At 40.5% G+C, this 14,598-nt stretch overlaps 2 protein-coding genes and 1 non-coding gene across 3 annotated transcripts in view; 2 read left to right on the forward strand and 1 right to left on the reverse strand.

Annotated features, from left to right (window-relative positions):
* Positions 1 to 5,273, reverse strand: part of ZMAT3 (zinc finger matrin-type 3) — a 59,578-nt gene extending 54,305 nt beyond the window's left edge. Inside the window, 1 exon segment of the mRNA XM_028504435.2 lies at positions 5,116 to 5,273. The gene's annotated coding sequence lies outside the window, so the exon portion shown is untranslated.
* Positions 558 to 663, forward strand: LOC114491177. Its single transcript, XR_003683990.1, has one exon. It is a non-coding gene; the product is annotated as a U6 spliceosomal RNA (small nuclear RNA).
* Positions 5,274 to 5,443: 170 nt separating the features above from the next.
* PIK3CA (phosphatidylinositol-4,5-bisphosphate 3-kinase catalytic subunit alpha) overlaps positions 5,444 to 14,598 on the forward strand; it is an 85,523-nt gene continuing 76,368 nt past the window's right edge. Inside the window, 1 exon segment of the mRNA XM_028505135.2 lies at positions 5,444 to 5,863. The gene's annotated coding sequence lies outside the window, so the exon portion shown is untranslated.

Below are 14,598 nucleotides of genomic sequence, written 5' to 3' on the forward strand. Positions count from 1 at the left end.
CCAGTCCAGACTGGAACAGGAGGATGAAGGGCTCTAAGATATGGTTTCAGAGAGAAAAAAATAAGTAGAATTAAAAGGTTATTTGATATATTTGATCAGATATAGTGGAGTAAGACAAGTATTATGAATAAGACAAATTGATATGCAATTGGAAAAAAGAATAGGAACATATAAAAATTATATATGTGATAAATGGTGCAACTATTTTCTTCAAGGAAAAGTCAAGCTTTTCAGGACAGAAGAGCACGCACTATTTGGCTATGCAGTTAACAATATTAATAGAATCATAATGTAAATATTGATCCTTAACTCAAAATTATAATTATGCTGAGGGTATAGGATGAAGGAAAGCAAGGATATATGTCTACGTAAGAGTTAAATAAAAAATGATAAAGTAGTGCTATAATACTAATTCCTAAAATAACAAGTGAGTTTAATGTGTTTGGCTCCAAAAATAAGATGCAAGAAATAAGAAAGTACTATTTTTTAACATAATCTTTTTAGTATTAGATTCTAGCCATGTGCATGTGACACTGTGTGAAAAGTTAAAAAAGAAAGTGCTCACTTTGGCAGCATATATACTGAAATTGGAACATACAGACACGATTAGCTTGGCCTCTGTGCAAGGATGACATGCAGATTCATGAAGCATTCCATGTTTTTTTTTAAGAAAGAGTAAGATCAAAAAGAAACTTGCATTTCTTTGATATAAAGCAATAGATTTCACTCAAGCATAACAGACTGTTATATATAATATGGGGGAGAATTAAAGATATTGTTCCCTGGAATATATTGTCAGTTTGACTCATATAAATGCTTATAAAAATTCCCCACAGGTTTGGATGTTTCTTCTGTTGACATTTACTCAGCATAGTCAGCACAATGCCAAAGAAGCCCACCCAAAACCACCCTGTGAACCCTCACCCAGTGCTAGGTAAACATAAGGCCCTACCAGCTTACTACTTCATATCAGGTGAACTGGGGTGAGGTTTTTTTTCTGGTATTTGGGACCTCCTTGCTTTAAGCAGCCATACAGGACTTTATTTGAGCTGTTCTTAGAAAGCCCTTGGGGTGGGTAAGGGTTGGATAACCCAGGAAAAGGAAAAAGAGAAGAAAAAAATGGGTTGCATTTAATTTTGGCTTTTTAATTGGATTACTTATTGAGAGTTCAAACAATACCTTTGCTGGTTAAATGAGAGATTGAACTTTTTTAGCTCTGAAAGAGAAAGGACACTTGCTTCCCCAACCCAAACAGCCCATGGGGTGACAGCAGTTGTTCAAATCCCCAAATCCAGAGTGTCAGAGATGGGTGCCAGGAGTCATCCCGTAGGTAGCACAGCTGACACTGGAGAAGCCAGTGGTGGGAAACCCAGGGAGAAGGGCAGAGCATCCCAGAATAGGTTTACCTTCAGAGAGGGGCCTGAGAGAGGGTTCTGGGCCTTAGAAAGCATCTGGGTTCAGGCGGAGCCCAGTAAGCTCTCATTGGCCCCTGCTCAAGTATTCTTAGGTGACAAAAATCTTGTGGGGTTACCTGAGAAAAATTTCCGCTAGGGTATAAAGCAGTTCTATAAGGATATTCACTGTATTGGATCACCTAGAGATATGGACATAAGGGCTGGTTTTCCGTAGAAGTTTGCTGTGTCCCTACAGATCTCATAAATAACATGAAAAACTCTGAGGCCAATAAGCCTCACGAGTGTCAGCCTTCCATTAGTATTAATACTAAGATGACTATGAGGATCCATTGATACTTATAAATTAATCTTTTGCATGCACATAGAAAAAGCCATCTATCAAATTAGGCAGAAAGAATGGAAAGCATATTTCATTGGTCTCACAAAGCTCAGAAAAAAAAAGAGGATTTAGATAAATAGGTCAACCTATGGTGTCCTTTACATGTCAACCCAATTCTTTGGGGTATTAAAAATGGCTGTCCTTATTTCAACCTGACTTGTCCAGGATATATATAAATTGCAAATGTCTCCAAAACAAAATTTGGATCCAACTATTCTGTTTGTGTCTGTGTGTCTATGTGTGTATGTTGTAAACGTTAGAAAATTTTCTACCTCCAGATGGTACTGTTAAAATCGATTTAAAGGCAAGTCCTTCTTAAGGATTGAATATTCTAAACTTCTTAGAAAAAGAGAAACTAAATCATGCTTTTCAAGTTTACATGATCTAAAATTATCCTTAGTAAATAAAACCTAGCTTAAGTTTGCTAGTTTAAGTAAAATAAACATGTCTTTTTTGTCCTGGGTTTAATAAAAATAAGTCCATGTTAATAACTGACTTTCATGTCTATGAAATGTTTCTATAAGTCATAAAATGTCTTCATAAAATTGCTAAGAATGCTAATTGCTTATTTCTTAGTTTTCATTAGAAATTGAGGTTATAAGGATTAAGAATCTCTCCAGCCAAGATGGAGGCGTAGGTAGATACACTGTGCCTCCTCGCACAACTAAGATAGGGACAACAACAATTTAGAAATAGAATAACCACCAGAACTGAAAAAAAATTGAACTGTATGGATGTCGGACAACCAAGGACTTAAAATAGATACATTCATCCAGGCCGGTAGGAGGAGTGGCGTTGGGCAGCTGGGTGGAGAGGGGATGTGGCACAAAGAGTGGTGGGACCAGGCACATAAGGCATCCCGGGTGCACAAAACCACAGCAGGCGGACCCTGGGCACACAGATAGTGGCTGGCAGACCCCGGGCATGGAGTGGCAACCAGAAGACACAGCAAGCAGCGATTGTGAAGCTAGGCACTGTGCACAACCCAGGGTCCCAGTGGCGGGAAACAGAGCCTCAGGGCACTGACTGAAAACACCTGTGGGGGTTGAGGTGTCAGGAGAGACTCCCAACTTCACAGGAGAGTTTGTTGGAGAGACCCACAGGATTCTAGAATGTGCACAAGCCCACTCATATGGGAATTAGCACCAGAAAGGCCCAGTTTGCTTGGAGGAAGTGGCGGAAGGGACTGAAGTCCGACGGAGAGAGGAGCAAGCGCCATTGTTCCCTCTCAGACCCCAACACCACATACAATGTCACAATCCAGCGACTGGGCTGCCCCACCCTAGTGAACACCTAAGGCTCCACCCCTTACTATGTGACAGGCGAAACAAGACCAAAAAAAAAAAAAAAAAATGGTCCAAACAAAAGAACAGATCAAAGCTCCACAACAAATATAACTAAGTGACCGAGAGATAGCCAACCTATCAGATGCACAGTTCAAAGCACTGGTGATCAGGATGCTCACAGAATTGGTTGAATTTGGTCACAAATTAGATGAAAAAATGAAGACTAAGCTAACTAAAATGAAGGAGAATGCAAGGGAACTAATAGTGATGGGAAGAAAACTGGGACTCAAGTCAATGGAGTGGACCAGAAAAAAGAAAGAAACAACCAAACAGAAAAGAATGAAGAAATAAGAATTCAAAAAAATGAGGAGAGGCTTCGGAACCTCCAGAACATCTTGAAACGTTTCAACATCCGACACATAGGGGTACCAGAAGGAGAAGAGGAAGAGCAAGAAATTGAAAACTTACTTGAACAAATAATAAAGGAGAACTTCCCCATTCTGGCAAAGGAAATGGACTTCCAGGAAGTCCAGGAAGCCCAGAGAGTCCCAAAGTAGTTGGACCCAAGGAGGAACACACCAAGGCACATTATAATTACATTAGCCAAGGTAAAAATGAAGGAGAGAATCCTAGAAGCAGCAAGGGAAAAGGAGACAGATACCTATAAAGGAGTTCCCATCCGACTGTCAGCTGATTTCTTGAGACCTTACAGGCAAGAAGGGGCTGGGAAAAAGAATTCCAACTAATGAAAGGCAAGGACCTACATCCAAGATTGCTCTATCCAGCAAAGCTTTCATTTAGAATGGAAGGGCAGATAAAGTGCTTTTCAGATAAGGTCAAGTGAAAGGAGTTCATCATCACCAAGCCCTTATTTTATGAAATATTAAAGGGACTTATCTAGGAAAAAGAAGATAAAAAGCATGTACAGTGAAATGACAGCAAACTCACAATTATTAACAACCACACCGAAAACAAAAACCAAAGGAAACTAAGCAAACAACTAGAACAGGAACACAACCACAGAAATGGAGATCACATGGAGGTGTATCAACAGGGGAGTGGAGGAGGAGAGAGGGGAAAAAGATAGGAGAATAAGTAGCATAGATGGTAGGTAGAAAATAGGGGGAGGGTAAGAATAGTATGGGAAATGTAGAACCTAAAGAATTTATGACACAAGGACATGAACTAAAGGGGGGAATGTTGTGGGAGAAGGTGTGCAGGGTAGAGGGGAATGGGGGGGGGGGGTTAATGGGACAACTGTAATAGCATAATCAATAAAATGTTTTTAAAATTTTTTTAATTTTGAAATTAAAAAACACAATATAGAAATACAATCAAATGAAACTATGAGCACACAGAGATATGTATCTCATTTATGATTGGGTATGAACAAGCAGTGCCAGGTTTTAGCTCTGCTGGACGGTAACATTTCTGGGGTGGGTCACTTTCAAGTCCTCTCTACTCCAAAATTCAAGGGAGAGCCAAGGTTTGAGGATTTGTACCACAGATCCTATGCCTTTTCAGTACAATGAAAGACCACTAGGGGGAGAAACACGGAGTAAAGGAAGCCCTAATCTACTGTGATCTCAAAAGGCAAGAGATCCCATTACAAGGTTCTCAAGCAAAAGGAGGTTCCTGTGGTATGCAGTACCAAAGCACCACCTGGAATCTGATCTATAGCCAAGATGGCTTTTCTGAAGTCTCCGTGGGAACTACGCAAAAACAGCACACCTTCTGAAATGTCAGAATTGAATCTTACAAGCTGATTCAAATATGAAAAAAACAGAAGGGGCGGAGGGGGGCATTGCAAAAGGTCTCCCCTGAGTCAAAGGATTGCTTGCACAGGGCTAAAGCAATTCGTTGCTATTTTAGAACGGGCCAGAACTTAACATTACGTTGGCAGAAGAACGCTTTGTAAAAGGCCTTCTTTCTAGTATCTATAACCACTTGTGGTTAGCCACCGTGCCCCCTTCTCTCGCCCCCGAAGAAAAGGATATCTCATTTCCTCTATGGGCATTAAAGTGGGTGAACTCACTTGCTCCCGGTACCCCCCTTTCTTTATCTGTACCCCACGTTGTCTGATGCTCGTAGAAACCGATATACAACACATATGCCGCCCTAGGATGACACACAACCTCATCACTACGAAACACGGAGCAATTCACGTACGTACGCCATAAAAACAGCCCCAACACCACCCGAACTTCGGGCGGAAAAGCAAGGCGCAGCCGCAGCAGCACTTTGTTACTGTATTTGCCCACTTCCCCTCCTGGTCTCCGCATTTTACTTCCTCTTTTGCACATCTGCTTCCGGGGCATCATAGGCTCTGCCCCTCTTCAACTCCTACCCTCCTCTGCCAGAGGAGGGGGGGAGTCAAGGGGGTGGGGATGAGTTCGTTGTTTGTTTACACGATGTGAGCGGAAAAGGAGACCAATAAAGTTTATTCTGGAAACAAAAGGGAAAAAAAAAACAAGGGTGACAGAGAAAGGAGACGGGGTGGGGGTGTGTGACGGGGGCTAGCTAGGAGAAGGAACGAGGAGAAAGCGGCAGTTCCGGTGCCGCCGCTGCGGCCGCTGAGGTCTCGAGCTGCTGCCGCCGCCGCTGGGGCTGGGGCCGCCCGCAAGGCAGGGCTCGGCCCGGCCGGGCAGCTCCGAAGCGGCGGGGGAGAGGGGCCAGGAGGCGGGGGCCGTGCCGCCCGCTTTCCTCTCCCTCGGCGCTGCCGCCGCCCTCGGGACTGGGACCCCGATGCGGCTAGAGCCGCGGAGCCTGGAGGAGCTCCGAGCGTGAGTAGAGCGCAAACTGGCCGGGAGCGGGCGCGGTTGGGATGGGGACTGGTGGGTGCCGGGGACTCGCGGCGCGCCCGCGGTACTGGGCGGGGGCCAACCGCCGGTTGTCTCTCCCAGTGTCGGGCCGCAGCGGAGTTCGCCTGGGAGTACTGCTCCCTCTCCCCGGCCTGCCACTGGCCTCACCCAAATGCAGAGACCAGGGCTCCCTCGTTTCTCCCTGTGGCCGCTGGCTCGCTCCTTGTTTCCTTCCTCTCCCATTTTTGGTGATGGGCGGCTGGGAACTGAGGAAGTGCGCCTAGGGCCGCCGCCCCAGCCACGGTAGCTTGATCTCCGCGCCCTTGCACGCCCACCCGCCTGCGGGTGGCAGGGTTGCCCGGTTGCCCCCCCCCCCCCCCCCCAGCACCACAACTAGAGGGATTCGCATGGAGCCCTGAGCTGGTCGTAACAGGCTGTCATGCCCAAGGGAGGACTCCGGCCCCGCCAGCCTGGCGACCCTGCATTTGCAACATACTGGGTTTAAATCGCCCGGCTGGGGCTGAAGGAAAACTGCTCCCCCACCCCACAGTTCCCCTCCCACTCTTCCTCTCGAGGTTGTTTTTTCCCTTTTGACGGTGACAATCAAACCTATTGGATTTTTCATTCATAGACCTGAGACATTGTCTCGTGATTTGTGTCTCTACTAAGTATTCTGCGATGCCGGTTTTATAGCTCTGAGTGTTTCGCCTGTGACCGTGGCTCGAATGGTTTATTTTAGGATGCTAAAGGAATAGTGGTGATGGTGGCTAGTTACCAGACTTGAGAATCGAAAGCTACTTTCTTAAATGTCAATAATTGGGGACCTGTTTACATAGCTACGTGAAAGGTAAGGGGAGCGCAAGAGGAAGCTTTTAGAAAACAGCCTGCGTATTCGTTAATGAATTGGAGCTGTGATTTCGGTTTTTTGGTGAAGCTTCCTCGTTTTAGCGCTACGCCTTTATGCACATGCAGGACATGGGCTGGCGTGATGATATTTTGAATTGTAGTTTGTGAAGCCTGGGAGAACCCCTAGAAAACTCGTGTCGGTAAACTCCTGATAACTCAAGTCGGATCTAAGGCTACTTTTGAACCACTGCGGGCAATAGTGGTTGCATATTTCCCTCCTTAGAAAGTAGATTCTTTGGTTATTTGCTTATATTGCACTGTACAAAATTTATGTGCTGAATTGCCGGGTAAGAAAAGATCTCGAAATACTTAAGATATCATGTTGCCAACTTAATTTGGATAAATTAAAACACTTTATGTCTTTATTAATGGACTCGATTTAACTGCAGCATAAGAACTTGATAATATGTCTGCGTGTTCAAGTTTTAAGATTTTTTGAATTCTGATTGACAGCATAGATCTCTATCTATACATCACATGTTCTGGAAAATTTTAAATATCAGAATAACTGTTCTGCAGTGTCATCAGCCAAAATTATCTGATCATGGCCCAGCTGGGTGTGTGCGTTTGTTTTTTTTAAGTTTTCTTATTTCGTGTTTTTAAAATTAAATAAAATTTCATCATTAACTTTTTTCAAAAGTTTCTTGTGACTTTTCCCCATTGTAAATTAAGTAATTTAAATAAATGATAGTACATTATAATAGTAATAGCATCATAGTGAAAATAGCAAGAAAATAAATGAACATTAACAAGATTTTATCATTGGCTATGAGTATAAAGTTTGAAAGGCACTGCTATCAGTTTTAGTTGAATTAAAAGAGTAGAACAGTGTTTTTACATAGTAAGTTGGATATAGCATTAAAGAGATGTCGCTAAGTACAAATACCGTACTTAAACTGAAAAATTACATGGAAGTGTATATTCTCACAGGGGTAGATACATACAAAAGGGAGACTGTAAAAGAGCAGTGGCTGTGCCTGGCTCTGTGTATGGAACAGTCCTTCTGGAGGCAGAGCTTCCTTCCTTTCAGGATAAGATCCTCTCCATCCCAAATAAGTATTCCCTGAAAAAAAATAAATTTATAAATAAAATACTTATATAATAATGTAGATAATATTTTTTCTAAAACAGTTTACTTTGTGTGTAACTTTCCTTATTAGTACCCTTTATTAAGTAAAGATTTTTAAATATTTGCTGTTACCATTTTTAAAAAGGCATTTACTCTGTTGATTTGTTTATTTGAGCAGAGCTATCTTAATCCCATTTGATCTCTTTAGCAACTAGAGTAGCATTAAAGGATCAGTTATTTTATTATTTTAATATCTTGAATGCCAAGGTAAGGGTGCTTCTTTAAACAAAGCATCATAAAAGATTTCATCTCTGGTGAAAATAATGGTCTTAAAAACTGTGCAACTTGAGTAGCCTAAATCTTGGAATATCTTTGTATATATTTTATTAGCACAATTTCAAGCTGTTCTATTAAGTATTATTTATCCTGAGCTACACAACAACCCCATAAACAAGGCAGGATTATTATCTCTGAGAAATTATATTTTAACCTAAGTTCAGACAGGTATCAGATGACAGAGTTATTGACAAAAGCTAATGTTTCCTGACTCCTTTCACTAATATCATGCCACTTCTAATCTTCTCCTCCCTGTTTTTTTAATAGATAAGAAAGTAGGACCCACAGAAGTTTAGTTACTTAAGATAACCTTTTATTTGCAATATATTTTTAATTTACTATATAGCTTAAACAGTGGTTTTCAATCCAGTCTATATATTAGAATCATCTAATTAGCTTTTTAAAAATACTAGTGTCAGGGTTTCATTCCCAGAAATTCTGATTTAATTGGTTTAAGATGGAATCCAGACATCTGTGTTTTGTTTGTTTTCAAGTTCCCCAGGTAATTCTAATAGACAAGATTTTAAACCCCTGCTTTCAGGGACCTGTATGATTTTGTCCTTCTCTGTCTAGACACATTTCCCCTCCCTCCTCTAGGTCCTCCTGAAATATGTGTATACTCCATATTCCATCCTTAACTAGCTGACGACTCCTACTCATCTTTCCTATTACCTCCTTTGAAAAGTCTAGTCTGGGTTAGGTGTTCCTGCTTCCTGTTCCCACAGCTTCTTATACTCCCACCATCATAGCACTGACTCACTGCATTATAATTGCCTATTTATTTGTCTTTACCCTCCACCAGAATGTAAATAGGGACTCCTTTTTTCTTGTATATAGTTGTATTCTAATTGCCAAGCACAGTAGCTAGTATATAATAGGCACTTTATTAACCAAATAAACAAGCATATTGGCAACAAGCTTCTTTATGATACGTAATAATTTATAAATAACAATTAAGATTTTATTCTTGCCAAATACATTTAATAATTTTAGTCACTAAAAATGTACATCCCTGAACTTGCCACACATACGAAATTTCATTTGGAGACAGTTGTGATGTTATAAATTATGTGCAAATTATAACAAGAGTGACACGCTCAATGTCAAACACACACGTGCACGTCCACTGGAAATCAGAGCACTTGAATTCAAATCCCAGTTTCACCACAAGTGTTGTGTAATTGGGCAGGTCTCATTGTCTTTGGATCTCATTTTTCTCATCTGCAACACAAAGGAATTGGACTGGTGCTTTGTGTGGTACTAATGTTCTAGCCTTAAAATCTTGAGTACGGCCCTGGCTGGGTAGCTCAGTTGGGTCCTGATCTGCCAAGGCTACAGGTTCCATCTCAGGTCAGGGCACATACAAGAGTCAACCAATGAGTGCATAAATATGTGGAATGAGAAATCTGTGTGTGTGTGTGTGTGTGTGTGTGTGTGTCATTCTCTGCCTTTCCTCAACCCCTCCCCTTGTGTGCGTGTGTGTGTGTGTGTGTGTGTGTGTCTCATTCTCTGCCTTTCCTCAACCCCTCCCCTTCCCATCTCTAACATCAGTAAATATAAATAAAAATAAATACTATGAGTACTAAAAATATTGGCTTGGGAATTTGAAGCTCCTTAATTCAAACCTTGACTCTTACATACTACTGGCAGAATTACTTTGGACAGGTGTCCTCTCTATATATGGGAGTAATTACTACTCAATAGAGTTGTTGTTGCATTAAATGAGATATATAGATAAGGGAGTTTAGTCCTGCATTAGGTATTTAATAAGTGTTCACTTCCTTTCTGCTTCAGAGTATTAGAACTCATGATTGAACTTAGCTGAGATAAACACAGTTTGTGTGATAAATCCAATTTTCCACTTTGCTGACAGCTAGCATTACAGGTGTTACTAGTGACCAGAAATCCTTGTGGCTTTTAGTTCTTTTTATCAGAATTGCATTCCATTGTCAAACACCAAGGTGTTAGTCAACCCACTTGGAAAGTAATTATGCCTAGAAGTTTGAACCATAATAGCATAGCAAGTTTCAAGCTATCAATACATCCATAATACATAATGGGGGAGAAGAGAGTCTACATCTATAGTACATAATGGGGGAGAGGAGAGTCTAAGTTAATGACCTTATACCATCTCCAAAAATAACTAAAATCAGACTTGACTTCCAAAAGAAGGAAACAGATTTTAAAAGACCTAGAAATTTTGGTGAAATTTCTGTCCACCAAAGCTTAAAATTCAGGAACCATTATTTAATAATTTCCAAGAGATACAGGAAATAGACCTCTGGTCAGGACCAGTTCCAGAAGATGAGATTGTTTTTTATGTCAGATTAGCAGTTTCAGATAACAATTAACAGATTGAAGTTGTTAATATTTTTCTCTATTTGGGAGCTGTGTTTTTAAATTTTATGTAATTGTCTTACCTTTAACTTACACACAATGTAATAATATCTCTGCTGAAGTTTCTTGATATCAGTCTAATTTTTGTATAAATCAAATTGGCTTGCATGAGTTCTTCCTTAAGCATATGTTTAAAGGGAATCTTATTAGCAACCTTTTAGGGGAAAATACTGTAATAAAAATTAAAAACTTTGAATAGGAGAAGCTGAAGTATTAGAGTATAAAAAGGAACTATGAGGCAAAACAGTAAAGTCTGAGGATTCAACTTGAAGGCTTGAGCCATCATCCTAGAGATAACTCAACCTTAGATATACTGACTGTTTTATAGCTCTATATATTATTTACAATTAATCCTTCATTAAATGGATCAGTTTATCATGATAAAGGCATTTTTAGGTGTTCTTTTTTTCTTTCTCCAACTATTCAGTTTGAGGACTTTAAAGTTAAAATGTTCCACAGGAGGGTTTGTAAGTAATAGAAGTGGTAGTTCAGAGCCTTTTCTTCAAGTTTAACATTTTTTTAAATGAAGCTGTCTTTAGTATGGATTACAGAGCTCTGTTCTGGATAGCTGAGAGATTAAATTCCAATCCCAAACTGCTACTTTGTGTTTATGTGTGGGGGAGAGGAGGAAGGCTGTGTCACATCTTTGCCTCTTTTCCTGCATGGATACAATAGGAATTGTAATATGTTGCTTGTTAGGTAACTCATAAAATTAATGCAATAATTTAATCCCAAATTGCATAAAATTATTTAAATAGTGTATATATAGTAATCATTATTTTAAATATATACCTCATACAAGAATAACATGTTTCATATTTGGCCTGACAATTAAATATTAATTTCTTCTGTATAATTTTAGTAGTTATCTTGATAATTTATCTATATCACACTCATTCATAAAAGATGAAGTTTTAGTAACTTTTAGCACATAATTGCAATTATTAACAAAGGAATCTTTGTATCACGGCCAGCATTGTCATTTGAAATAAATATGGTATTACCAAAAAAAAATAGTAAAAATTCTTATAGACCATATGTACCTGGTACACTTACAAGTTTAAATATTTGTGAGGTAGAAACCAAAGCAGTCAGTGTTGTGATATGAAAAAAAGTCTGTATCAGGACAGAATCATTCTGGTCTGATCACAACTCCTTTGCCTAACTCACCAGGAGTTAATGAGACTCAGTGGAGAGATACATCTTATAAAGTCTGTATTCATTCTTATATCCTCAGTACCTAGTATGGTGCCCAAATGTAGGTGACCAGAAAGCATTGATATTTTTGACATACAGTCATAATTGGGAATCAAAATACTTTTCTGTCATTTACTAGCTTTATTCTTTATCTGAAAAGTAAGTAAATTTCTATGTGCCCATCTTAGTTGATCATTTAGTAAGTATAGATTTGAAGTATATAAAAATGCTTTTCGACCTCTAGCCAAGATGGAGGTGTAGGTGGACACATTGTGCCTCCTCGCACAACCAAAACAAGGACAACAATAAATTTAATAGCAAAAAACAACCAGAACTGACAGAAAAGCGAACTGTATGAAAGTCTGATAACCAAGGAGTTAAAGGAGACGCACTCACCCAGACCTGTAGGAAGGGTGGAGATGGGCAACAGGCGGAGAGGCCTCAGTGGCAAGGTGGTGGCTGGGGAACTGGGCAGTCCCACATTCCTGTGCAGATAACTGGGAGGAACAACTGGGGAGCGAGACAGACCCACAACCCAGGGTTCCAGCACCAGGAAATAAAGCCTCAAACCTCTGACTGAAAACACCTGTGGGGGTTGAGGCGGCAGTGGAAGAAACTCCCAGCCTCACAGGAGAATCCCTTGGAGAGCTCCACTGGGTCCTAGAATGTACATAAACCCACCCACCTGGGAATCAGCACCAGAAGGGCCCAATTTGATTGTGGATATCCAGGGAAGTGACTGAAAGCTGGCAGAGAGCCGAGCAAATGGCCTAGTTCCCTCTCAGACCCCTCCCCCACGTACAGCGTCACAATGCAGCAGCAACGTGGGTTGCCCCACCCTGGTAAACATGTAAGGCTCCACCCCTCATACGTAACTGGCGCGCCAAGACAAAAAAATGACCCAAATTAAAGAACAGATCAAAGCTCCAGAAAAAATACAACTAAGTGACAAAGACATAGCCAACCTATCAGATGTACAGTTCAAAACACGTAATCAGGATATTCCAGGAACTCACTGGGTACTTCAACAGCATAAAAAAGACCCAAACAGCAATGGAGTTCGCATTATGTGAAATAAAGAACAATCTACAGGGAACCAGCAGTGACAGGAAGGAAACCAGAACTCAAATCAAGGGTTTGGAGCAGAAGGAAGAAAGAAACATTCAACCAGAGCAGAATGAAGAAACAAGAATTCAAAAAATGAGGAGAGGCTTAGGAACCTCCAGGGCAACTTTAAATGTTCCAACATCTGAATCATAGGGGTGCCAGAAGGAGAAGAGAAAGACCAAGAAATGGAAAACTTATTTGAACAAATAATGAAGGAGAACTTCCCCAATCTGGCAAAAGGAAATAGACTTTCAGGAAGTCCAGGAAGCTCAGAGAGTCCCAAAGAAGTTGCACCCAGAGAAGAACACACCAAGGCACATCATCATTAAGTTACCCAAGATTAAAGATAAAAAGAGAATCTTAAAAGCAGCAAGAGAAAAGGGGACAGTTACCTACAAAGGAGTGCCCTAATATTAGGCTATATGCTGATTTCTCAAAAGAAACCTTGCAGGCAAGTGGGGGCTGGAAAGAAGTATCCCAAGTCATGGAAGGCAAGGACCTACATCCAAGATTACCCTATCCAGCAAAGCTATTATTTAGAATGGAAGGGCAGATAAAGTGCTTCCCAGATAAGGTCAAGTGAAAGGAGTTCATCATCACCCAACCCTTATTATATGAAATGTTAAAGGGACTTATCTAAGAAAAAGAAGATCAAAAATATAAACAGTAAAATGACAACAGACTCCCAACTATTAACTGGACCTAACAAACAAACGAACAAAAAACCATAAGCAATCAACTAGAACAGGAACAGAATCACAGAAATGGAGATCACATGGGAATGGTTATCAGTGGAGGAGGGGGAGGGGTACAGAGAATAAGTAGCATAAATGGTGGGTAGAAAATAGACAGGGGAAGGTTAAGAATAGTGTAGGAAATGTAGAAACCAAAGAACTTAAAATGTACGACCCACGGACATGACCTAAAAGAGGGGGGGGGGAATGTGGGTGGAAGGGGGTGTGCAGGAAAGAGGGGGATAATGGGGGGAAAATGGGACAACTGTAATAGCATAATCAATAAAATACATTAAAAATACTTTTCCATAAGTTGTTAACTGGTTATGTGTCTTTATTGATATTTGGAGACATTTTTTACAAAGACTGATAGGTTAAGGAGAGGACGTATGCTACGGTGAAAAGAGCACTGAATTGGCAATCTGAAAATATGGGCTCTGTATTGAACAATTAACTAGTGTTTAGCCTTAGATGTTAACCTTTCAGCACTTGCTTCTTCACCTGCAAAATTTCTAAGGATCTTTACAGCTCCAAAACTTTCTGAGATTACTAGTACTGTAAAGTCTATCTCTGATTTCAGGGAAGATAAAAATAAGCCACTCCTTAGAGAAAGGACAGTTTATCTGTTTGTGGTATTTTCAAGAGCTAAAATAGTTTTGTCTGCCTGTTTATAAATGTGCACATATTTTAAGGCCCTTGCGTTAAGTTCTGTGGTCAAGACAAGTTGCCACCCAAAATGAATGGACTGGAATTTATTATTTTTTTTTTGTCCTAAAACCACTAGTGGCTTTAGGGATTCTCACCTTTTGCAGGCATGGCCATTTTGCTTAGTAGCACTGAGAGCAATTTAATGACTGATAGGCATTGAGAGTAGGTCATCCATTGCACACCAGTTGCCAGGGTTATAAAGGCCAGCAAACCTGTCACAGCACTCTTAATAGTCACTGGCGACCATCCTCGTTAAAGACTTC

This window comes from Phyllostomus discolor, chromosome 2 (genome assembly GCF_004126475.2).
Source record: "Phyllostomus discolor isolate MPI-MPIP mPhyDis1 chromosome 2, mPhyDis1.pri.v3, whole genome shotgun sequence".
Lineage (NCBI taxonomy): Eukaryota > Metazoa > Chordata > Mammalia > Chiroptera > Phyllostomidae > Phyllostomus > Phyllostomus discolor.